This window comes from Anas acuta, chromosome 8 (genome assembly GCF_963932015.1).
Source record: "Anas acuta chromosome 8, bAnaAcu1.1, whole genome shotgun sequence".
Classification (NCBI taxonomy): Eukaryota; Metazoa; Chordata; class Aves; order Anseriformes; family Anatidae; genus Anas; species Anas acuta.
The window spans coordinates 12,568,161-12,594,548 of NC_088986.1; the positions used below are offsets into that span (position 1 = coordinate 12,568,161).

At 36.3% G+C, this 26,388-nt stretch overlaps 1 protein-coding gene and 1 long non-coding RNA gene across 8 annotated transcripts in view; both read left to right on the forward strand.

Moving 5' to 3' along the window:
- The window catches only part of PTGFR (prostaglandin F receptor), a 100,541-nt gene that overhangs the window by 15,042 nt on the left and 59,111 nt on the right, over window positions 1-26,388 (forward strand). The window lies entirely within an intron of this gene.
- LOC137860410 (uncharacterized) lies at window positions 2,764-4,704 on the forward strand. Of its 2 annotated transcripts, none has more exons than XR_011098890.1 (3): window positions 2,764-3,056; window positions 3,247-3,313; window positions 3,738-4,704. It is a non-coding gene; the product is annotated as an uncharacterized lncRNA (long non-coding RNA). The 2 variants fall into 2 exon arrangements; XR_011098891.1 differs by having other exon boundaries at window positions 2,765-3,056; window positions 3,741-4,704.

Genomic DNA, 26,388 nt, shown 5'->3' on the forward strand with positions numbered 1-26,388 from the left:
TCTATCAGAGAGAGTTTTGATGTTGTGGAACTTGAGGCTGGGAATGATAAGGTTGAGTCCCTATGGGTTAGGATCAGCGGGAAGGCCAACAAGGGAAGCATCCTGGTGGGGTTCTGTTATAGACTGCCAACCCAGGTTAAGGAGACTGATGATGGGTTCTACAGGTGGCTGACAAAAGTTGTGAAATTGTCAGCGCTTGTTCTTGTGGGGGACTTCAACTTCCCAGATATATCCTGGAAGCACAACACAGCCCAGAGAAAGCAGTCTAGGAGGTTTCTGGAGAGTGTGGAAGATAGCTTCCTGGCGCAGCTGGTTAGTGAGCCTACCAGGGGAGATGCCCCGCTATACCTTCTCTTCACAAACAGAGGATGACTGGTGGGAGATGTGGTGTACTTGCATTATCATTTTAAAGGAAGATACTGAATGCATTTACACTTTCTTTTCATGGTGTTAGCAATAAAATAGATGCTGGACAACATCATTGAGAAGAGTTGATAAAAGCTTAGGCGTGAGGTTGAGTTGGACTTCATTGCAGCATTTAAAGTTGAAAGAGAACATTTCTAAACAGGAAGATTTGACTGCATCTAGACAAGCTGGCCAATGCTCTTTGCTAGCTTTATAATCTTAAGTTGTTAATATGAAACATTCTATTTGGCATAGAAAAAAACCTATTTTATGGCTGTATAAAAGCAAGTTAACTTTTTTTTTATTTAATTATTATTATTTTTTAAATTAAATTAGACTACTACAGGATGAAAGACCCAGTGAATCATTTAACTGTTGCACAAAACAAAACAGGTCGCCATGTAGCCTACAGAAAAACTGGCTCTAAAGCAGTATTTTAGTCAAAGTAAGCAGCATATTGAAGAAGTTACCACATTACTTCATGTAATTGGCATACGATGTTATTTTAGTGTACACAGGATCACAGGATGGTGGTCATCAGTAGAAATCAGTAAGCTGACACAACAGAAATGTTGTAATGAAGGCTTGTAATGAGGGAGACAAAATTACAAATAGAGTCATTTAGTTTTGTTCTCTCTTTCCTCTCAGGAAATGTAATCTGTAAAGTTATGTGCATCTATTGTTTTACAACTGCCCCTTCCCCCATGTCAACAAGAGATGTTATCAGTTACAGGTATTGCAGGCCAACCTTTTAGCAGCAGCAGGTAATCCTGGTGTGTTTTATTTGTATTCCATGATTTTAGAATGAAAACGTGTAAGTCTTCATAGCCTTGAAGAAACAATAACTTCTCAAACAAAATGCATATGTTAGTAAGTTGAATGATATTTAGCAATTTCCTGTCTAGGACACTGGACGCTTCAACTAGAATAAGAAATGCTAGCATATATTTCCTGTGCTGAGGTGTGCTGTATTTGTGAGGTGAGCTGAATTCTGACTAAAAGGAGAGAGGAATGATCTCAGCAAAAGGATGAAGGTGATTACTCAATCTGAATAAAATACAATCAAAAATGAGGTGGTTAGAAGAGAGAGTCTGAGACTGTCAAGTGTATTTTCTTTCACTGAATTATACCATGTACTAGAGAGAAGAAAGTTTCTTCAGAGTAAAAGTACATCATGTTTGCAGTTTTCAGTTAAAAACTGATTAAAAGAAGAATTCTAGCCATTTTCTGATTGTTTTACCTCAGAATGTTTCTTCCTTTCAAATTATTTTCCTCTTTCTAACAAGAAAGTCATTCAATTTATGCAAGGAATGACTCTGCAAATGATTCTGTATTTTTTGCTCTTATTTGCTTAAGTGCATGAACAGTCCCACTAACTTCCAAAGGGCAGTCATGTCAAATTAAGTATGGCTTTTTTAGAATGAGATGCAGTTATGAATTTATACCATGGTTCTGATCTGCACAACTGAATATAAATAGTTTGCACAGAATCTGTGCTAAAGAGTAAACACAAATTATTCCTAAAACACAGGACAATTCTAGGAAGGTTTTAAGAATAAACTTTTACTTTTTTTTTTTTTTTCTTTTTTAATCAGCAGGGTAATGGTATATGCCAACACATGTATTTGATTTGGGCAAATTTTCCATTCTGGACCACCTCATACTCTTTCTTAAGTGCCAAGAGTTAGTAATCTCATATTATGGCTTTCCAAATGGTGTTGATTATGGACATTTTTCTGCCAGGTGCTCTGCTCCTATTGATTTCAGTTGTGGCTGAGGGCACACTGCATTCTCTGGGATACAACCCTGTTGTTTATGAGTTGAAGTTAGCATTGCCAAAGGGAATGTGTTAGAAAATAAACAGCACTGAGGTTTACTTTGAGGATTCACTGAATTAGCTGAGTTTTTTTTTCCTCCTTTGGAGTATCGAAATTTACATCTGGAAAATATCAGTGTGATATATAAATACTGTCTGAGTACTAATTTCATATAACAGTCTTCATATACAACTTGTGGGAAATCAGTTTTATGTTAAAGGAATAAGGATCTAAAGTCTCCTACTGACTTAAGTGGTCTCTGGAGCAGTCACTAACTCTGTTTTCCTTCTTGTAACATGACCTGAGCTCTGTTTAAAAACTCAGTGTTATGGCCAATTAATTATTGTGTAGTTTCCTGATAAAGCCTCAAATAGGCTAATCCTTGGATACAATACTGTGCTTGGTTATTACTGACAGCTGAAAGCCACAGTATGTGCCTTTTACTTTCTTTTAAGAAAAAGCATACCAGAAATGTGAAACACATTAGGTTGTTGATAATTTAATTAAGCTGTGTATGGGATGTGGGAAGGAAGAAAGGGGTGGGTTTTCTGCTTCAGATTATTCAACTAGATTACAATTTGTGGAAAGCGTAACCATAAGGGAAAGCCTTTCTTCTTATCCTTAGGGTCCTGCTCTGCCTCTAGTCTCTAGTGCCTCTAGAACCAAGTCCCTCACAAGGCAGAGAGGGGCAGGAGAGAGGAGAGATAAAGGCTTTCTGATACTTGTTTCTGGGTGTGCCAGTGTCCTGTGCTGAGGAAATTTCCTCCCTGTTCTGGGGGACTGTGGATCAGTCAGCAGGAGTTGGGAAAGTCCTCAGCAGAGCTGAGAGCTATGGTAAAGTCAGTGCTGCAGCTTCATGGGTGGATTATTCCTCTTCAGTGTCTCTGTAGGACAGAGATTTTCTATCTGTTCAGTGAGCATTGGAAGATAGATACAGCTCTTCTCTTTCAATAGTCATGGAAAAGTAACTTGTTATTTATTTATTAATTTATTTTTTAAAGCTAAAAGAATATTTGCATTTCAGAGGGAGAAGAAAACAAGACTCATTCAAGCATTAGGGGTTAGTTCTACAAAGCTGCTTCTCAAAACAGGTATTTGGATTTCCATCTGATTTTAAGTGTGCCTGTCTCTGCAGTTGAGCAGCTTTAATTTCATTGGAGTGATGCTGTTAAACGTGTTGGGGTGCTTTTTTCCTCAGTTAGTACAGAAAGAACAGTATAATTTAAAGGACTTTTCTTCTTCTGGTGTTCATGTAAAACTATTTTTACTTAATTAGCTGACTATGAACAGAACATCATTTAATCTTCCAGGATTAAAGACTTTTACATTATATATATATATATATATTAACATTTATCTTTTTTCCTTTTGCCCTGAGCTGTGATTATGTCAAAGCTTACAGATCACATGGTCATGAGGTGAAATTGAATTCTTTAAGAACTTTGTAGAATAGTCTTTCAGGAAGTGATGTTTCCTGTAGTAGCTTTGCTTTATTTTGTACTGTTCTGTTTCTAGCAGAAATGGAATTGCAGAAGGACATTAGGAAGTACAAGACTGCTTGTGGTCCTCTTGTTTTGACTCAGATGTAGAACAACAAATCCTTGGACAACAGAGATAATTAAAGATCCAGTGATATTTCTGAAGAATAACAGTGCCAATCCTTCATCTTCATTGGTTAAATACGGACATCCATGCAATTACCAAAGCGAAACTAATACTTTGTATGCCAAAATGCAAGTTATACTTCCAAAAACATGTCCATATGCTTACCTTTAGCTACCTCATACGTATCCAACAAGAATGTACAAATTCATATGCTCATATATAGCAGCTGTATGCTATTTTCTTGCAACTTGATTCAGAATTTTGCAAAAAATGTTCTTTGGTGAACTCCGGTGTTTAAAATTCAAAACTTCTTCACTCGTTAACCTGTGGAGCCATGACTGGTGCTACAAAAAAGTTATTTCAATGTTCAACCTTATTTAACTCTGTCACTTAGAGTAACACTGCTCTGCTGTTCAGTTTGGGCTGAGCCTTGTCAGCTGCAGTCCTTATTAATAAGTCTCATTAGACCATCCCAATGGGGAAAAAACATGTTTTATTTGTTGTAATGTTAGCTTAAGAGGGTCTTTTTATGTCTTAATACAAAGTGCTTCTCTAAGGCAGTTTATCTCATTTTTACAAGTCATCATAATTTTTTATAGTTAAAAATCTTTTATACAAAGAACTGACTCAACTGCTTAGAGATCAACCTGTGATTAGGTGAGCATGCTAATTGCTCTGTAAAAGTCCTAATAAAATATGAAAAGTAAGCTCATGTTAAATGCTTAGACCAAAACATAATTATGTATTGAAAATGTCAGAATGGCCATGCTGCAGAATTCTCACAAAGCACAAGGACAATTTGCAGATATATGAGTCATAATAATCTGACAAGTGAGTGTAAAATGAGTTCAGCTGCGCTACTAAAGACATCAGCAAATGGAGAACATTATAAAATTCAAAGCTTAACAACCAGTAAAATGAAAGAGTATTAGCAGTGGTTCTCAGTTGCTGCATTACCAGAACAGTTGCTAAACTGTAGAAGTAAGCTCAAGTAAGCTTTGCACAACTAAGAAGTTGCCAAAGAGGTGGCCAGCCTCAGCCAATACCTTTAAGCAAGGTAAATTATTTAAATTGCTGTGAAAAAAAATTATAAAGTTTTTTTATTATTATTATTTTATTCAGATCTTAGCATGGTGTAAGGCCAGCTGCCCCCAAATTGGATTTTAGAATAATAGACTCATTCAGATTGGAAAAGACCCTTAAGATCATTAAGTCCAACCATGAACCTAGCACTGCTAGTCCAGCAGTAAGCCATGGCCATAGGCTTCATGTCCACATGGCTCTTAAATACTTCCAGGGATGGTGATTCCACCACCTCCCTTGGAAGCTTGTTCCAACACCTAACCTCTCTTTCTGTGCATAAATTCTTCTCGATATTCAGTCTAAATCTCTCCAGGTGCAACTTGAGGCCATTTCCTTTGTCACCTGAGAAAAGAGACCAACACCCAATTCTCTACAACCTCCTTTCAGGTAATTGTAGAGTGATGAGAGCTCTGAGGCTCTGAGCCTCCTTTTCCACAGACAAAACAACCCCAGTTCTCTCAGCCTCTCCATTGTGGCTTTGCTTCCTTAATCTTGAGGTCTGCCTTGGAAAGAAAATACATTGTTAAATCATAGAATCATAGAATATCCTGAGTTGGAAGAGACCCACAGGGATCATTAAGTCCAACTCCTGGGTCCCCAAAGGACCACCCAAAAAATCAGACTGTGTGTCTGAGCATTGTCCAAAGACTTCTTGAACTCAAATAAAGGTAGACAAGTTATTCTTGAGATGTGGCTTTTTCAGAACAGCTTCTGTATTTATTAAATTATTTAAAATAATTAAAATGCATTCCAATACTCAGTTTAAAGTTAGCATGGAAAACTTCAATGAGCAAATGGGTTTCTATCTTTTATGACCTCAGCAATGTCAAAAGTTTCCTGCTGTAAAATTTAGATGTTATCTACGGTGATAAATAAATAGTTCATCTGAGCAGTAGGGAAAGATTAATGTTGTCTGGGGAAGAGCAGCTTAGCCAAATTGTTGAGTAATTAAATGGGGCAACCCCTGGCTTCCTGGAATAAGGTGAGGTGATGCATTTTCTTAGCCACCATGTTGTAATTTGAGAAGCTCAGCATTGCTGGAATTCTAGTCCAAGAGTTACTGTCAGAGGGGCAGAGCTGCTATGGTTGGGTGACCAAGTGAGGCCAGGGTTAGCTTCCAGCTGTAACTCTTGGTCTGTGTTACAAGCACTGTGTAGGTTTACACATGAAAGCTTTAAGGTGCAGTAAAGAATCCCTGGAAAATTTTCCTCTAGAGCCTTTTAGTTTAAAATAGCGTTTTAAGATCATGATTCCACTTTGAGAAGAATGATAGTGTTTGTGGTATTTTGATTGAGAACAAGACCTAACAATAGCCTACTGGAAACCAGTCCCAAGCTAGAAAGCATGTTGTCCTTCTGCAGTGCAACTCATATCTAAGCTCTACTGATAAAAAAAAATATGCTTTTTATAAATCATGGTTTACAAATCAGAAATTATGATCTAGTGTCAAATAGCTAATATTTTTACACATCTGGACAAGGCTTATATGCCACCTGAGTCCTTAGAGTACTGATTTGGAGAGAAGACTTTGTGCACAGATGCCTGCAGAGTTTTTATGCTGCCAAATGGAGATGGCTGTTTTTTGTCTGGGAGAAGTTTAACTGAACTCACCTACAGAGTCAGCTGGTGCTGGGGAATATCATACAAATTTTATAATCTCTTAGGGAGTATGGCTGAGTCCTGAAAGAATTTTTTCATGCTATAATGGGACTGAGGTACAATCTAGGTACCTACTTCAGAACCCTGTAGATGTTTACATCTGCACCTTCTAATTTCATCCTTTCACAGGTTTAATGATCAGACAGGAGGCATCAATCACTTTGTGCTAGATATATTTCTGGAGACCATAATTTCTGGGTCTAGTTTGATTGATTAGCCACAGATAAAGCAGCACTGTTTCTTCTCCAGGATATGAAACTCAGTAGATAACATGTGGAGTAACTTCAGGGCATGGTTCCAAGGGACCTTGGCTGCATCAAGTGCAGGACATTACTGATGTGTCCTGGAATTTGATTTAGGGCAGCTTCTGGGAGAATTTACCAAAGCTGATGTCTGACAGAAAACTGTGTCTGTGTAAAAGGAACATGCATCTTGTGTGCTGTTCTCCGTCAATCAGCAGCCTCCTCTGCCTTTGCCTGAACATCTGTTCTTCTTGTCATCTTCAGTGTGTGACAGTTTCTGGTCTCTTAACAAGATTACTCTTTTCATGGTCACTGCCTGCATGGAGCCCTGGTACAGTCATGACGGTTGTGCCTTGTTCTCAGCTACCAAGTGGCAGGAAAGAGAGAGGCATTCTGAAAGGAGAAGGATCTGTCTGCATTGCTTTGTTTTGAAAAGGTCTAAGTCTTTGAGCCCCTGTTAACATCCATTCCTAGGAATTCCTCTCCTCTGAATGGATTTTATTACCCAGCCCACGTGTGGGGAGGCTTTCTGGAGGCACTTTCTTTGAGTTTGCTCTTCCTGGAACTCCTGGCTACACAAGATGCTTGCTTCTGCATTTTGTTGTTTTGAATCCACCCTGATGAGCCTCATTCTTTCCATGATTGCTTAAGGAGCTTTAACACCTAATTCAGGGGACCAGTCTTGTTTTATGTGCAAAGTGTATAAGCACACAATTAATTTTAACTGTGTCTTAAAGCGAGTACATATTTGATTCTTCGATGGATAAAGGCCCATGAAAGCACATATTAACTTGATTAGACTAGGCTTTGTTCCCTATCTCCTGTGTTTATTTGTTTTCTGGGCTTGGGTGGGTGCCATTTTTGTGCCTCTGCTCTCATGCTGAGAGACATTCTGTGTGCTCATTGAGCTGTCCCCTGCCTTCCTAGACCTGTGTAGCCACAGAAAGGCAGCCCAGGTATCAAAGGGGCTGACTGCAAAATGACAAGAGAGCCACAATACTGGGACAAGCAACAAGATTTTGGAGTAGGTACAGCTGGTATCAGTGAATGTTATTTTTTGTTTGTGAAATAATTGAGAGACTGGAAAACATAGACCTTGGCTGTATGGCTGAGTAAGGAAAAAAAACATCAAGCCTATGGTTTATGCAAGCGAAGAAGAAGCAATATTATTAGCATTATTTAAAATATTATCAGACTCCAGTTTCTGGAACTTAATAGATACTCTAAAGGTGATATCACATTTGTAAAGGGCAGCAGCACTCTTGTTAGTCATAAAAATTGTGTGGAGAAAAGAAATTGAGTGATATACTTATTACTGAGACAATTAATTGTATACTTCTGGCTGGATCAGGCCTGCAGCTGTGGTCTGTGTATTCTGGAAGCCTGAACTCAGACTCCTTCATTGAGAGGAAACACCTTTCTGAAACATTTTGGGCTTCTTTCCCAAAACAAAGCTGTTTTGTAAAGAAATTTATGTTGCCTGTTTTTTGATTGTATTCTACTTTTGCTGCTATACAACTGATTGCTATAAGCTGTTGAGCCTGCAGTTGTTATCAATATCAAAAAATGTACTAAATTTTACTTGTTTTCTTAGCTTGTTCCTCGCTCTTCATATCTCTTCATCTCTGATAAACCTCCATATGGTATTACAAACAAACGTAACATAAATATTTCAGAGATGTGTATTAAATTTTAGGCTTCCTCCTAGACAGGTTTGTGGATCTGGTTTGTAGCTCCTTCACCCTCAGTCTTGGGGTTCATCTGGGATTTAAGTCTTTTTAGCACAGCTCAGATGTGTGACCTTGGATCAGTTACAATGGAAAATTTGTTTAAGCTGTGGTTTCTTCAAAGGGAAGCCGATGAAGAATACTTGCCCAACATGCTATTGCGGGTCAGGAGGTGCTAGGTGGGAGACTAGATTGGGGCAATATCCGCAGCTGTTTTATCTGTCTCTATAAACAGATATTTGACTGATGCTTTTTTTAGCATTGACTATAGTGGTATATTTTAATTATAGATATACTTGCATAATTCATGTGTCTAGACAAAGCTATCAGATTTTATTTTATTTTATTGTAATTGGTACAAATTGGTTGATAGTCGGCTGAATATGAGCCAGCAGTGTGCTCAGGTGGCCAAGAAGGCCAACAGCATCCTGGCTTGTATAAGAAGCAGTGTGGCCAGCAGGTCTAGGGAAGTGATTGTCCCCCTGTACTCAGCTCTGGTGAGGCCGCACCTCGAGTACTGTGTTCAGTTTTGGGCCCCTCGCTACAAGAAGGACATGGAGGTGCTTGAAAGAGTCCAGAGAAGGGCGACAAAGCTGGTGAGGGGTCTGGAGAACAAGTCCTATGAGGAGCAGCTGACGGAGCTGGGTTTGTTCAGCCTGGAGAAGAGGAGGTCCAGGGGTGACCTTATCACTCTTTATAAGTACATTAAAGGAGGCTGTAGTGACTTCGGATGATCTTGAGGTCTCTTCCAACCTAGACAATTCTGTAATTCTGTGAAATACCTTTTATTCATTTATGGACTTAGGGGATAATACAGCTTTACAACCATTTGTTAATAACTAGACTGAGAAGATGCCATTTGTCTCAGCTGGAGTGGATAGTCTGGATAGGTCCCCATTTAAAAATGGAATTCACATAGTATTTATTAAATCCTTGAAGAATTCTGTATTTCTTTCCACTGGTATTTCTGAAAATGTCAGGAAAAAAATTCTTTATCCATCAAACTGCAGCTTTATGGAAAAGTTAAAAGTATCAAAACCAACTTGTTTGTAATGTGGTCTAAACATTTTTTTTGGTTGCTTTTAAATCATAGACATTTTGATAAAATTAGAACCTTCTCTTTTCAAAAAAAAAAAAAAAGTGGAAATAGAAAAAAAATGAAAGCAAATTCTCAGCCTTTGCAGTGAGGTTTTATGATGCAGATTTAGAATGTCAAGACCATACTCTCAAAAATCAGATCTTTGCCTCATAAAATGATTGTGGGAATTATCACCTTTTATTTCAAAACAGCAAGCCACTATTTAGAATGCTGTTCTTCAACCTGTTGCTAATAGCTCGTTTTTTACTAAGTGCTAAAACTATTGTTTTAGTTATCTTGTGCTTCCCCAAATACCTAATCTTTCAAATATTTTATACTTGTTTTACCTCAGGCATACGGGGAGCTGATTTTATTGCTTTGAAGATGAGCGAGTTTGTAAACATTTTAGTGTTCCCTCCCCCCCCCCCCCCCCCCCCATGGGGATCTTAATGGAAAAATAGGAAAGTTTTCAGTTAAAAAAACAGCAACAAAAAAGATTTACTAAAGCAGATGAAAAATCCTTGTTTCATCACACTGAGCTGCTGCAAGATAGTCACGTACCTGTCAGTAAATGACACAGCTTGAATGCTACTGGAAAATGTGTTGACCATTATAGTTCCAATTTTAATTAAGAACCTTGTTTTATCAGAAAGACACCCACTTATAGAATTGAAATGCATTACTTCATCTTTGTATTACTTCACCTTGTTACCATTTTTTTTTAATATCTTTGGTGGGTGAGTTCTATAAAACAGCATGAAATTATAGACGATGTGGAACCGAGCTAGCACAGGCACTACATATCCAGCTCAGTTAATAGTCTGCCTGTCTGATGATCTTGTCTCTGACAGATCCCAGTAAAGTGCTGCACTCTGGAAACTTTGTTCAAGGTATGCCTTGAAGACTTAGCAATGACTTTGACAACTTTTTATTCTCATTGACAGTGGCTGTTGTTGAAACTTTCATTTCATGTACCTTACTAAAGTATCGGTGTGCCTTATCTCTATATTTACAATGCCTTGCAGTGGTTACGTACGCAAGATAATTGATATGTAGAATAGAGGTTAGAGATAATTTTGAGATTAGTTTACGGGTAGCAGAAAGTCAGAGATGGATTGTCTGCATTACATATTCTATCAGCCTCATTTTACTCTTGCAGGATTTTCTCTTTTGCTTTCCCATTATCAAATATGTAAACATGAATCCGCAATTTTAATAGCTGTGCTAGATCGAGAAGAGATGGTCCTCTTTCATTGGCTGAATTTACTGTTCATTGCAGTCACTTAGTTATGGATTTGCCCAAGTTTATGGCAGTGTTTCAGTCTTGGAGAAGACATATGGAGTGTTGAGCAACATATCAGAGAATTATTTTTTTCTTTGTTAGATTTATTGCGTATTCAATAGAAAATTAATGTCAAGCATCTACAGTTCATTTTGTTAATTTTTCTGAAGAACAGGAGTTTGGAACCTGCTGTCACAGCAACAAATTATTGTACTGCTCTGTCCTTTTGTAGTCTTAAGACCTTAGTGATTTTCTTGAAGGTTAAGCCGTAAAAGAAAAAGAGACAAAATTATCTGTTAGTCATGAAGTAGGAAATCTATCATGGTTATTCTTGGAGTGAGCAGATAAAGGGCAATATAATAGGAATTCTACCATGGCCGTTGTTGGAGTGAGCAGATAAAAAGCAGTGTAAATAATAGTACTCTTGAGGATAGAATCTAAGTAACAGATTTAGTCATCACTGGCATAGTACATAGATCAAGAAAATAAGGTTAAAAGGATTGAGGTTAGTCCCACTTTCCTTAGTCTCGTGAAGCCATGTATGGCAATTTTTTATGGTCTGTGCATCTTAAGAAATGGTAATTTCCAGCATGGAGACTGAGAGAAGCACAGCTGGTTAGTCTGGAGGTGCGATGGCCTAGCGGGGGAGCAGGTAAAACTGGGGGATGAATATGTAAGTCCCTATAGTTAATTCCTTTCTGACATGGCTAAATAACGGCCACTTTCTTCAGAATATGGATGGAAATTTTTGTTTTGCTTCCACCTAGTAATGACTCCCATTCCTGTGATCTCAATACCACAAAAATAATCAATTTACGTTGGCAACTATTTCAGGACCAAATTTATATTAAGCTTTTGCTTCAAAGGAATGCCATTGTCTCTCACTTCACCTTAACAACACTTGAATTCAGATCTGAGTCCTTATTTTAAAATACTATTTAGCATGGGGAATAAGAGTTTTCTGAGGCCTGTTTTTTTCTCTATTCACAGTCTGCATAAATACCTCGCAAAATCAAGGCCATAATGACTAATTAAGTGAAGATGGAAGAATAAAAAAAAAAAGTAATTTCAAGCTTTCAAAACAACCGTTTATTGTCAGTACCTAGAATACACCAAATCATTTCTTCTTGCTTCCTTGATGAGCTTTTCAAAAATATGTTTTCAATTTGTTCCAACACTTCAGATTTTTCCCTAGAGACAGTTTCCACTGATTTAAGTGGCAATTTTGCTTCAGAGGAAAATATAGTTGCAATTCTTTATATCATTACTTTTAGTGATTGTAGTGGTTTGAAATCTCTTTCTTTTGTGCTTTTCCTGTGAAATTCATTGCTGCCTGCTTGCTCAAAGACTCTTGTTCCTTGCTCGCATAAGTTTTATGACATTGTTATTTTTATTCTTTAAGAGAGGTGCTATTTTAATCTGTCTTTACTGCTGTCTAAACTTTCAGTCTCTGGTAATAAATATATTTTGTCAATTTTCCACATACAGTTTGATATTTCACTTCAACCCGCTTCTGACTTAATTTAAGAATATTATTACATCATGCAAGATAAACTAGCCATATTGGTGACGTTCTCAACAGAGAAAAGCAAGCATAATCACTCAGGCTTTTTAATATCTGTTTTCCTTTAAAAATGCTTCCCTGAATAAAAAGATTATGCAGAATTACAACTAAATGAGTATGGAAATTTTGCTTGAGTTACTGACTTGCTTTTTCTGAGTCTGCATAGTGCATCCTGCTGATGATGATGCTGAAAAACTGCTTAAGTACAGCACCTAAAAGCTAACAAAAACTTTAGAAAAACTAGATTTAGTTGTTTCTCTTGATTAAATGGAATTAGGCCAAGAGCTTCCCAGGAGAAAGATCTAAGAAATTTAGGCTTTCCATAAAGATGTGCTACTTTCTGGAATATGATTTGAGATTTTTGGATCAAAGAAGCATAAGCTATAGTCTAGAGTTTGAGGTACCACCTAACAGGGAGATCTGAGCACAGGTTACTTCCTGCTTCTAAGCCTTTCACCACTTTTTTCTGTTTCAATTTCTTTCTGACACTCTCCATTGCTAATAAACCCATGTAACTAAATTATTACTATTTATTGGATTATTAGATTACTGCCTTTATCATTGTATGACAGTTTCTGTGAATAACAAATATGTTGTGCATAGTCAAATTAGTGTGTTAAGACCCTTGTGGCTATGGTTGTATTTTAGTAAATCATTTTTCTTGTAAAATGTCAATATATTATTTTCATAATTAAAGTGTAATGATTTACTCTTAAAATCCAGGAAGAAAGCCAACTGAAATCTTGTAATGGCTTTTCATTATATTCTTAACATTAGTTCCTTACCTAGTTGCTTTATTCTGCTGTTAGCACAGAATTGTGGTCAGAATGTGGTTGTGCATGTGGTGAAAAAGAAAAGATTCCATCTTGGAGTTTGCACGATTTGCCAAAATCTCAAATGAAAAAGATTTTACATAAGAAAGAACTATGTAAAGAGGAATTGATGGAACAAAAGAAGGAACAGAAACAGGAGACGACAAAGCTACAATAAGAAATGATGATAAACCTTCCATAAAAGCTTTTTTTTTTTTTTTTTTTTTTTTTCTTCCAGTGGCAGAAGCATCAAAGGTGTCAGGGAGGGGGAAATACAGAGTTTTAAAATTTCCATAAATAATGAGACATTAATGAGACATTTTGAAGAAGAAAAGAAGGGAGAGGACACAATGCAAGGAATGCCACAGAAATCATTACTGACATTAATGAACTTGATAGCAAAATGAAGTAGTAGGAAGCTATGAAAGACCACATAGCTTTTGTGGGGAATGCTTGAGACAAATGTTGGAGTATATTTTGACTATGGCTTCAAGAAGCCATTAAACAATATAAGAGATAAGTTACTGCAATATGCAATAATTTAAATATGAATCACAACCCCAAAAAAGGCTAAACTCTGTGAAGAAAAGGGAGGGATTGAGGAAGAAATGAGAATGGGTCTTAAGGAATTGCTTAGGAAACCTGGCATACAGTGTTTCCAATAGTCATGTAGGATGTGTTCATTGAAATAATGGCAGGAATGATCCACTGACAACAGGAAATTGAAATTTGGAACTTCCTTGGTCTAAGAAGGAAAGCAGCTGGTTGAAAACTTTCCACAGAGTCCTCATTGCTTCTGTTCTTGGGCTGTCATAATCCAGCTCTGTAAACCATTTTAAACCATTTTTTTTTTTTTTTTTTTTTTACAAGCTACAAGATATGGTCTATACTGAGGGATTTTCAGAAGAGGCAAACAACTTATATGAAATGCTGATGGCTGGTGAATTGTAGAATTATTCAGTACAATTTCTTTACAAAGACTTTGCAACATGAGGTAGTTTAATCTGTTGGAAACACAAGATTTTGGTTGGAGACTTTAAAGCTGTCTTCAGTGTCTAATACGTCAGGAGAATACTATTTCTGTTTTAGGATGAACAGCTGTATCAAAATGCTTTTAATGAAACAGGAAGATGAATGGTTTACTATTTTTTTTTTAAATGAACTTAAAAGTTAGATCAAAAATATTAAAAGACCTAATAAACTTATAAAACATGGAAATAAATTTGGACCCAGTTCCACGTTACTTATAGATTTGCTGTGCATGGATCTAAATTGTTTACAACTCACTAAAGCTGTGTGACAACTTATAATTTGATCATTTAATGAGCAGGTGAGGTTTTAGTGTGTTTAAGCTCTCTCAGCCCTGCAGGTGATAGAACAGCTGCCATAGCATTGCTCCATCCTGAAAAGGCTTGTTTATTGATTTCTGGTTGCCACTGTAATTGCACTGGCTTCACATTCTCCCACATATAGCACTGAGTTAGTGTACTCCTTTGTTCCACAGGTCTCAGTTGTACCCAAATCCCTCTAAACCAATAGCTACAGTCTCATTAAATTCAGTAATAAACCTTAATATTTATACTATTAAAACTTTAATAAGTTGATGATGCATGGGCTAAAGAGCACAGCCACCTTTCAAGGATGTCAGCTGAGTGTACAGGGCTGGCATTAATTAAAAAACATGTTTTCTTGTAAAGGGCCAGACTGTGACTCATATAACGCATCTACCCAGCAGATATGATAGAGGTTATACAAACCTGAATGGTATGGATAAAATGCATAGGTGAGGATACTAAACTATAGAGGTCAGTGCTATAGGGTTAAAGTAATTGATACTTTATATGTCCAAAAGTAGGTGTGATGATCAAAGGAACAATTTATTCTGTTAGATACTGTGTCAGAAACAAGATTTTGGGCACAATTGTCTAACAGCCGTTCACATGCTTTTAGGAGTAAGACATTTTATTCTTATACAGCATGCATGCTATACAGCCACAGGCGCAGTCTTACAGCTGATCATGTGGTAAATCAGAGTATTCTGAGTTTTGCCCCCCGTCTTTCAATTCACTTCCCCAAAAGTGGAGAAAATGCAGGGTGATTGTGATGGGCTAAAAGTAAGTTGCCACATGCCAGAATTCAAGGAAGCCAAGGAGGTGCTATGAGTCAGGCAGATCTCTGAGTCACAGTACCTCCTCGGCTGGTTACTGGGATCATGCTGAAGTTCTTGACCTTATGTGAGCATTATTTTTCTGCAACTCGCTGATCTAATAGTTGCAGAAGTTAATATTATTTGGTGTTCTCTTGGTGTTGGTTTTACAAGGTTTCTTTTCTGAACTCAACTTTTGGGGGTAAAGTTGGGCACTTGGTTATAAATGTATGACATGAATTTTCGGGCATCAAAAGGAGATGTTTCTCTAAAAATACTGAAAGAAATATTTGTGTGTTCAAAACAGAAACTCCTGAGAACATTTTAAGGGTGAATACTCCCATACTCCCCTTCTGACAGGGAACATGAACCTAGTGTGTAAGTGAGACGTAACCTGATTTATACCTAGACAGGCAATTTGTCCAGAGATTAAAATAATCAACTGGAAAGGTGAGGAAAGAATAAGAAGTGCTGGATGATATTGCTAGGAAAGCTGAATTATAACATTGTATGTAGCTTTGTGGACAGTGTTCTCCACTGCTGAATTCACTCCACAGTTTATATGTAGCTCCATTATTGCTAGTAAAACTAGATGTTGATGTAAGGGCCCATTCCAGAAACCAGTGCAGTGCTCCTAAAGATGCCTATACTTGTATCTGTTTATCTGTTAATAGACTTCATGGAATATGTATTAGTCTAGTGATTACAATGTTATCATTTTCCTTCTGTTACAGAAGGAGGCATCTGTACAAAGCAAGTGTCTCTGTTATCATCCTTCTCCCAAATCCATTATAAAGAGGTAAAGCTACACCTGTTCCTTTTCCAGAATATCATTTCCAGGTGGAAGGTGAATTTACTACTAAAAAGACTTGTTAATAGAACCAAAATGGGAATGGGATGTCTTTACCTTTTATTGTCTCCTTTTTATTTTATTTTATTTTATTTTATTTTATTTTATTTTATTTTATTTTATTTTATTTTATTTTATTTTATTTTATTTTATTTTATTTTATTTTATTTTATTTTATTTTATTTTATTTTATTTTATTTTATATTTTATTTTATTTTATTTTATTTTATTTTATTTTAATTTTTTTTTTTTCCCAAGTGTGAAGTAAGTGGTACAGAGGGACTTAGCTGTACTGATCAGGTATTGATTACAGTTCGGGTCTGCTAACTTTGATGTGCTAGCATCCACAGCCTGTGGATAAAATATGATAGTGACATCTCATAATTGGATCAGGCAATTCTCTTTTTGAGAATTGAGCCAAAGTAGAGCCAACAAGTCCTTGCTGAGATACAACAGTAAACAGCGTTGTCACTTTGTGCTACCCTTACTCATCCTGCAAATGCTTTCCTGCATGTGCTTGTTAGCAGGGGCAATATTAATGACACTGGGAGTATACCTCTGACATGCTACATGCAAAAAGCAAGGACTATCAGACTTTGTGACTGTTTCAGACAGTGTAACCACAAGTAATCAGTCTGAGGGGTTGTGTACCCAGTAAAACAATGGTGTGAGGTAAAAAGGCATTGTGTACACAAAGTAGTTTCAGCTAATTAATACAGCTTACAAAATAAGAGCAGAGATGTGGTAACCCATGCTTTGTCATGTGTCAGTACCAAGGTCATGTATTCAGTACTCTCCAAGAGTTTATATTGTCTAAGAGCTACTAGCACGTCGATGTTTCTTTGCGTCTGTATCTTCAGCAATGTGGTAGTTGGATTAAGCAATTCTAAGAAGGCCAGCTACGTTTTTCTGTGTAGAGATGAAACCAATGTAATGGTTGGAATTTTTTATATGGTGTATGAATTATTGTGGTTTGTTCCTATGATTTCACATGGCTTGAATTATATTTCATTGCTGTGTGGGTTTTATACTAGTATTTTGGAATGACTGTGTGATGCCCATTTTTGCTATATGTGTAATTGAAGAGGCTTTTTTTCATAATCATCATAGTATTCCATCTTGTTTCTGGGATTTTGAAATATGTTTAAGATTAGGTTAATTAAAGTTTTAAGCAAAGAAAGGCATTGATTTGCCTTGATGAGTTATCAGTCAGTAAGTAAATTAAAAAGGTTATATTTTTGTGATCTTGGTATATCTGAAAGGAATTAGGATAAAAACCACCTCTCTAAAAACCACATCTGTAGTCCTAGATTCACTATAAACATGTTGAAGACAGGTACAATACAATTTTCTCCTGCTCTGACCATGGATAAAGTTTGAAATTATAAAACTAACTTGACTCTCCTGCTTGAAACAAGAGAGCTCCATCTATTGACACCATCATGGGATCCTGGCCACAGGAAGGAGGACAGACAGACACAAGGGATCATTCATCTCCTTTTATGTATGCCTTATGCAGTAAGAAAGAAACAATTTCTGTGCTGAGACTGATATAACAAACTGGTCTTGAGTTGTTGTTTCAGGTCCACATTATTTGTGCTTTGGAAGCTTGCTTTGCAACCACAGACTTGGGCATTTTTTAAAAATTATTTCTATTTTTTCATTAATGCTGCTAGTCATGGTACAGAAGCCTTTAGAACACTGTCACTTTTCCCACACAATATCTATCTTTTGCTTAGTGACTGATAGATAATTCATTTTTGATGCTTCTCTCTCTCCTCAGACTGTACTGCCATTGATGGTAGTTTTCCAGCGGGAACATTTGTGTACAAAGTGAAGTACTTATATGACCAAGCATTTTCTAAAGTTCATGTGATAATGAGTACTGACTTGAATATGCCTTGATCCCCACGGTTCTGCATTTTATTGCAATTTCCTGAACCCTCCAGCATCTGCAGTATTTATTTTGAAATACATATGTATGTCTTTCACACACTATATATGTATTGATCTTCCATGGGGTTTTTAGAATTGCCTTTTGTGTTCAGTTTTACTGAATTCCTACTGAAATGGTCTGAGTCAAATTTTGCGCAGAGGATTTGGTTCACTGGATTGTGGTCTTCAACAAATCTCCAGTCATAAGTACTATAGCTAGTTGCTATATTCTGATGCTTTGGTATTAAGAAGTAGATTTTAAAGCAATATAAATAAAATGGCAAAGTCCAAGACACTTTCATTTAAAAGAATAGAATGTTATTGCTGTATTAGCCAAGAAGAACAGCATGTGTGGAAGTCATGTCATTTTATAATCTTTTCTTGCCAGAGAAGATGCCTGTAATTTTCATCAATTATTTTCCTGTATTTTACAAAAATTTTGTATTTTTACAAAATTAAGCTATAGCATTATATATTGTTCTAGGTGCAACATTTATGTAACATGTAATTTATGTATGTCCCTCCTGAATTTCTTTCCACATCCTGTGTTGTCTCATACTCACTCTCAACTGGAAATAAAAAAGAATTGCTTCATTGATTTGCACTTGCTTCGTAATTTCTTGATTAGATTAGAACATTCCCTTTTCCAATTTATTTTAAGTTTGAGAAAAAGGATTAAAAAACTGAAATGCTAAGTCTGTATTTCTTTCCATAACAGTAATGTATTCCTTGGCTAACATTCACTATTTTTAACTTCTGTTCGTATATTAAGTTCATTTTACTCTGTGGGACAGGACTTCAGAACATGATGTTTTCTGACTACCAATTGAATAGTTGCTTACTAATATATCAGAAAGCTATTTATAAAAAATAAAGTAAGTATGGCTGAATAAAAGAAATTATGAGTTATTTACTACACAATAGTATTTAAAAATTGGACAAAAGGCATTTTTAAAAGGCCTTTATGATCAAAGAATATGTTATCAAATTAATATCTGCAAACATAAATATTTGTATTTACTTTTGTGTTGATAGTGTTACATCACTAATAACATGTTTGTCACAGGTGGAGCCAGTGCTGTCTCCAGAGCTAACACTGCCTCACCAGCTTGTTGAATCCTAGTTCCTCATGGTACATGTACAACCTACTTGAATTCAGGCATCCAATTTCAAACTTCAGTTTGAATAGTGGAAAAGTTAATGTCAAGTTAAATGAAATTTATGATCTAACTCAAAGGGAAAAAATGCTAAAGGGATCAAGGGCATCTCTGCTCCTACAGAAGACAATCTTTTCTTGGTCCAGCTATGCCAGGAAAAGAACTCTCTGGCCCATAACCCTTCATTCTTGCTTCGACTTCCACTGGCAAGTGGAGCAGGTAACGTGATTGCTTTCTCATCTTATTAAGTAAACTTGCCACGGTAACTCTAGCCACTAATATTTTTCTTGAAACTAACTATGAAGTACCTGGAGTCAAGATTCTGCCCCACTGCAGAACCCAGTGCTCAAAAAAAGGAAGGTGGTGTTGAGCAGCTGGGCTAGTTCTCTCTCATATAGAGCCAGCTGGATCTGAAAGAAGGTATAAGTCCACCTCCCTCACTAAGGCTGATGCTACAATGATTTGGTGTAGCCCCAATTATGCTGCTCAGCTCTTTGCATTTACACTGCTTTTCTCTTCTGGCATGATTAAGAGCTGTATGAGTTGGTGCCAGTGGAGAAATTTATGTCCAAGGTTTACTTAGTCTAGTCTCTCAGTGAATCTCCTTTTTAATTTGGTGTGAAGCTATATGTTTCTGGAAAAAAAACGGTCTGAGAACTCTTGGGAAATATTGCAGGCTCCATGGTCCAACACTGAAAGCTGGGAGGGATCATATCTCCTCAAGTCAAGAAAGGAAAGCTCAAACCTATAACAGACTGTTGAAGCACATTTGGTGAAATTGAAAAGATTCTGTAGAAGTTGATATCTTGATTGAAAATGTTTTCTCCAAGTAAAATGATACTATATGTACAGAACACAACATGAAATTAATTTTCGTTAGCAAGCATCTTGGCATTTACTCAGCTGTATTCAAAGATGTTAGAACATGCTACAGAAATGTACTCTGCTCAAAATTAATTGAAAAGAGTGAAACAGAGATTGCTTTCTTCTACTGACAGTTCTGCTTACAGCAGAAGAACGAGCCCTTGCCATTTAAAAATACATAAGAAGCTATAAAAAGAATCTTTAACCAGTCAATCTGGGACACGTGCATTTTGAAGCTAGCAAAGAATTTCTATCTAACTTGTGACTTTGTTTTGTTTTCCTTGTTTTCTTCAGTGTTATTTATGAAAACACTGTTTGAAATAATCTATTCCTGCAAAGAATTTCTGGATGTGTAATAATGTGATATCCAAAAAATCTGTAATTGTTCATCCTGCATAGTCTCTAGGTTTAATTCCTTTCAAAGGTCTGTCCAAATTGAAATGTTTGGCTGTGAGTTGCTAGTCATGAAGAAGTCTTCACAGGTTGAGAGTGGCTGGAAGAGCAATATAATGTTGTAGGCATCCTCATGTCAGATATACAGTACTGGTTCCCTGTACTGGGAATCACAAAGTACCATTCACATGGATCCTCCTCTGGATCCTTAGCTGTAGAGTTGTTATTTTGTCCACGCAGCTTGGGCATGGTATATTGGGTATATTCATCTCAGCTGTGTCTAATTATCTGGCCATGGTAACAGTCAGCACTGGCGTGCTGTACCACATGCAGGTGCTGTACTTCTACAGAACGGCTGCTCTGATAGTCATTAGTACTTTCGTTATTGCTGCTTAAACCAGATAGGCAATAACAAGACAAATGTTTCACTAGCTTGAGTTCTTTTCTGAGCCTTGATTCAGACAGAGAAATGGGTCAAAAATCTGGGAAACTTGGATTGAGTTGGATTTGGCTTGTCAAATCAGTCTCACTTGTGCCAAGGTAGTGCTAGAATTTGGGGAACCGGTCCTGGGGAAGGATTTGGTGGTGAGATGTAGCAGCCTCCAGCAGTGGGAGAACAGGTGCATGCTGATCTTTGAGCACCTTGGACACTGACACTGCAATGGAAGAAGATTAGCATAAAAAGCAGATTTCAGTCCCTTTCCCCTGATGGAAGCATGTTTGGGATGATGCCTGCTGAGCAGTCATTTCATCAGAAGAAAATGGGTTCATCAATAATGACCCAGTATAAGTAAGGTCAAGATGTGCTGAGTGGCTGGAGAGGGTGGTGCAGGACAGCTGGCCTTAGTGTGGTTTGATAAGAGCTGGAGAGAGAATTTTTCTTTTAAAGGGAAGTTTAACTTACAGCTTACAGACATCTTTTTATTATTACTGCACATAGCAATCACTTGGGTTTTTAAACTGAAATAAGAATGAAGAACAAAACAGAGGGCAGACAACAGTATCACAGTGTTATTTACAACCTTTTTGCTGAAGGAAATAATAATACAGAAGATTGCACTTCATTATAAATTCTTCTGACTGAATTAGGAAATGTACAGAGAAGCCTCAGGATTTTAATTAACCATTTTAATTTTATTACACTTTATAAATGCATTCATTGCCTTTTTCATTGCTTTCTCAGTTGCCTTTGTCACCTCAATTTCTGAGGAACGAGCTCCAGGCAAACTTCATAAATATCCTTGCAGTAATTTTTCATGACTATTTGCCTTTTATTAGCAGATGTCTAAACAAATGCTGCAGAACAGTCATATATATACATATACATATATGTATGTATATATACATACATATACATATACAATATATACATATACATATACAATACCTTTACTTACTGTTTTCTTCTGATACTCTTAGCAGCTCTTCTCAGGTAGCAGGGTCCTCATGGCTGATGATACACTGTTGACATTTTTGTCAGGGTTCTGACTGGTGGCATTTGTACTGTTGCTGATCTAACTGGTTTTCCATCATTCTTAGGCTAACACTATTTCATGACTTAATTTCACAATCAAATACTGCCAATGCTAATCAACTTAATTTCTGTGCTATTAACTGCCTACTGTTGTTAATTTAAGTCAAGTGACTAAATATGGACTGAATGCATCAATGGGAAATGTGACCCTGTGCTACTTTTTCTTCCTACACCTACTAGTCTATTTTGTTTGCTAAGGTTTTGTTTTAGGTGATCTGTAGCACCTTCAGATCTGTACTGTTAAAGACAGAGAGGAATTACAAACTCCTAAGCATTCTTTCCTTCACATTACTAAGGCCTCCATCAAACTTTTCATGTGTTAGTATGTCATTTTTGTCATTTTCATATGAAATCAAGACAAAGGACAATAATTTTGAATTACCCAGTGATAACTAGTAATTCAGTTTTTATAGTTTAATAGTTAATAGTTTATAACTATTTAGTTAGTTATAAAAGGCTTTAAACTTTCTAAGCAATTTAAAGTAGCATTCTATAATGATATATAATATGATAATATTTTACATAAAGTACTCAAATAATATGATAATATTTTACATAAAGTACTCGAATTCCACGTATAAAATACTTCCAGTATTATATGCTTAAGGTTTTTGATTTGTCCACTGATGGCTAAAATGTCTATTTATATTAATTTATGTTTTAGATTAGATTAACTTTCCTTTAAATTCATTTTTTTCTTCCTTATTTATGTAACCTACCATAATGCATAAGTTTGCAAATTACATATTAGATAAACATTCAGATATCCACTTTGAAAGGCAGGATAGCACAAAGCACTAAACTATTCAGTAGTAATTTATATGTGAGTGGATCCATAGATCATGAGGTAAATGCAGAAAGGACTGAACCTGCTCTTATGGTTTACACAACAGAAATAATATTTGATGTCCACAGATGGAATGCAGTGCTCAGGACTTCATAATAAAGAAAAAGAGCACAAAAGATAAAAGAACATTGAGTATAGAGGGCATAACTCAGTAATGGACACAGTGTTTAGAAGACTAGTGATATAACAAACTAATTACGTTTCAGTACAAACAGTGCCTGAACAGGAGATGCAGTCTGAGCCAAGCTCTCAGTACATGTGGCTCATGCAGCCCAATTTACATCACACTTTTTCAGTGTGTAATTGAGCACCCTACTGTAGATCTGTTTAGCTCTTCGATCATTTCCTTGTGCAGTTGCCATATATATGCCATCCCAGAAACTGCATGCTCTATGCAGAGATGCTAGAAATGAGGCATTTTTGTACTTATTTACATGCAATTAAAAATGCAGTGCCAGTCAATTTGAAATGAGTCTGCTTCTTGCCAGTTGCTTGCCTTTTTAACATTTTTGAAATGGAAATTCTATATTTGTTTTTGTCAGTTAAGGAGAATAGAGTATTTTACAAAGTATAGTTCAAAATAAAGTGGAAACTTAGATCAATCTAAAACATTAAAATATTTTTCCATAAAATAATACAATTGTTTGGCCTACTAGTGTTGTCTTAGGATAGATACTTCAAATGTTTCACATGACTGGAAATTTACTCTTCTGGTCAAGCATTAGTATTATCATAAATTAGCAAAAATACTTTATCTTCTCTTCCCTGGGAAAATTTTCACTGAGAACCTTCAAAATAAATCTTCACTTGAAAATTCACCTCAGATCAGAAAGGTCTGCCAGATCAGCTTCGGGGGATCATCTGGCTTTTTTTAACAATGTCTTATTATGTCTTAATTTTCCTGTCTGTGCCTTTGGTTCAGTTCACTTATACCTGTAGCAGTAATTCTTTCCCTTTACTATGTGTTTATCTGGTATTTTTTATTTTTTCTCCTCCTTTTTAGTACGCCATATAACATATTTTCTGGAAACCAGTGAATTAAAATTGTCACAGTGTTGTTCCTTTGAATATAATCAGAATTTTAAATGACAGTAAGGGAAAATTTCCCCAAACTGCTGGAAAAGGATACGTGAGTAACTAAAGGTCTGGCATATTTTGTCATGCACAGGAAATTCTTTTTAAAGAAAGAATAAAATTTACTTTGTGATGTCTCTAATGAGAGGTTTTCTTAGCCTGAACTTGAAACTGAATGGAAAATAAATTTTGAATTGTTGGTCCAAGTAACTTATCTTTTTTTTTTTTTTTTTTTTTTTTTTTCCCCTCTTCTTTTCAGGTGGTTGTTGGCAATCAGTGTCCAATTTTTGTCTGCTACTATGTGTTTATGACAGAATGTGATGTAGTTCTAAAACTGTAGTTTCATAACTATGTACGAATATGTTTATATGCTGTCTTGGATTTTGGGGATGATATTCCCCTTAAGCATTACAGAGTTTGAAGGAGATGACAAAATGCTTGTTTTGAAGAAGTCAGATTGTTTTTTCCCTTTTTATTATTATCTTTTAATTTATTGTTATTATTTTAGTACTGTGTGAGTGTATTAGACCTACTAATCCCAAATGATAATGGATGAAGCAGCTGCAGAAAAGAGACTATTCTAAAATTTGCCTCTGCCTAGTTCCTTAATGAACTAAGAAACTAGGCAAGGTGGTAGCACCAAAGCATGCAGCTCTCTGGATCCACAACTGCAGAGAAACCCTTAAGTTATGTTGTTTGCTGCTGATCCAAGCTGCAAGTGCCTGGAAAGAAATGGGGGAGCTGGTGAATGGAGATATGTAGAGGAACAGTTCTCTGCCACTGGCTATCTTGCTTGTGTATAGAAAGGGGTTGCTAACAAAGTTAGCGGAGTTGTTGGGAAAAATTTACCCTATACTTTATTTACATACATATTCTGTTACCATTCTAACACTCCATTTTCCCCAGTTCTTGGGTGAAGTTTGGAGTGCAGCAACATCGAGTAGCTATGTCTTAAATAAATAATAATAACAATATATAATAATATAATAATATATAATAATACATAATAATAATAATAAGGTCATATAATATTTTCCCCTATGTTTCTGGGTGGAAGTTTGAATGGCTTAATTATTTGACATACTGACAAAGCATTTCTTTCTGACATTCCTCATCTAGCACTGGGTCACAATAGTATCCCTTACTTTGATGCCTGCTGGAGAGTGAGAACTCGCTGCATGAAGCAACTGGCTATATCAGGAGGCTCTTCATTTGATGTGCTTGTGTTTTATTCACATTGATAAAGGGATGGAAGAGACCATATTATATAAGTGCATTCTTGAGAAGTCTCTTTTTCTCATGTTCTTGCCTAATAGCTTGTTATAGAAAATATTGTTTCCAACCAGTTATCCCTTTGTTGCCTTTAGGACCAATAGATAGGGTGACAGTTGCTCCAGGTGACTGCACAACTTGTGTGTTAATATAATTAAATACAGACAGAAGCAGTTTTTAAAAACAAATAAATCCTGCAACTAGAGCCCTGTGTTCCTCTCTGTGAGGGAAGTTAAACAATGATGTATCCATGAGGGAATAGAAATTAGAGATGTGACGGGGGCTATCTGCCAATGCAGTCCCATTCCAAATTGCTGTCATTTCTCCACGGGAATCTCAGGGCAGGGCTCCTCCAGATATGAGTTTTCTGTATGCTCTTTCAAGGCTCTTAATTTAGGTAATCCTTCAGATTTTAGTTATATGTAATAAAATATAAGAGGGGGACACATAGTTTAGAGACAAAGTAAACAAAAAATAAAATTTAAAAAAAGGCAAAAAAAAATATCCTGTTGTGAATCTCACAGGATTCTTTCTTTTGTTGAAATATTGGTTTTGCCAAATAGTTATTTGATGTCAAGGCTTGAAAATCAGAATTGTTAGGAAGATTTCTCATGTTTTTTAATGAGGAATCATTATTTGCATATACAGCATTTCTAATGGCCTCATATTTGTGGGTTGTCAGTGTCTCTACTGAGGACTCAATGACTTAAGGTCCAATTTTTTTTTGACTGTCCTCCAGTCTCGAGTGTGCTTTGAGTGATTTTTTTTTTTTTTTTTTTTGTCTATGCCCATGTGTGATTAACTGGGAAATTTGTTGATGTGCTTGAATATAATACTTACTCACAGATTTCCATTAAACTCATCAGGATTGAGCAGTTCTGGTAACAAACCATAAAATATTCATGTAGAACATTCCAAAATTCAGATACCCCAAGTATGTGTGCTACTGAGTGCTGGTGAGATTATTATGTTTCAGATTTGCTAGAAGCAAGAAGTATCAGAAATACTGTGGTTACCACCCTATTGTTCTTTGCTGTGTGCT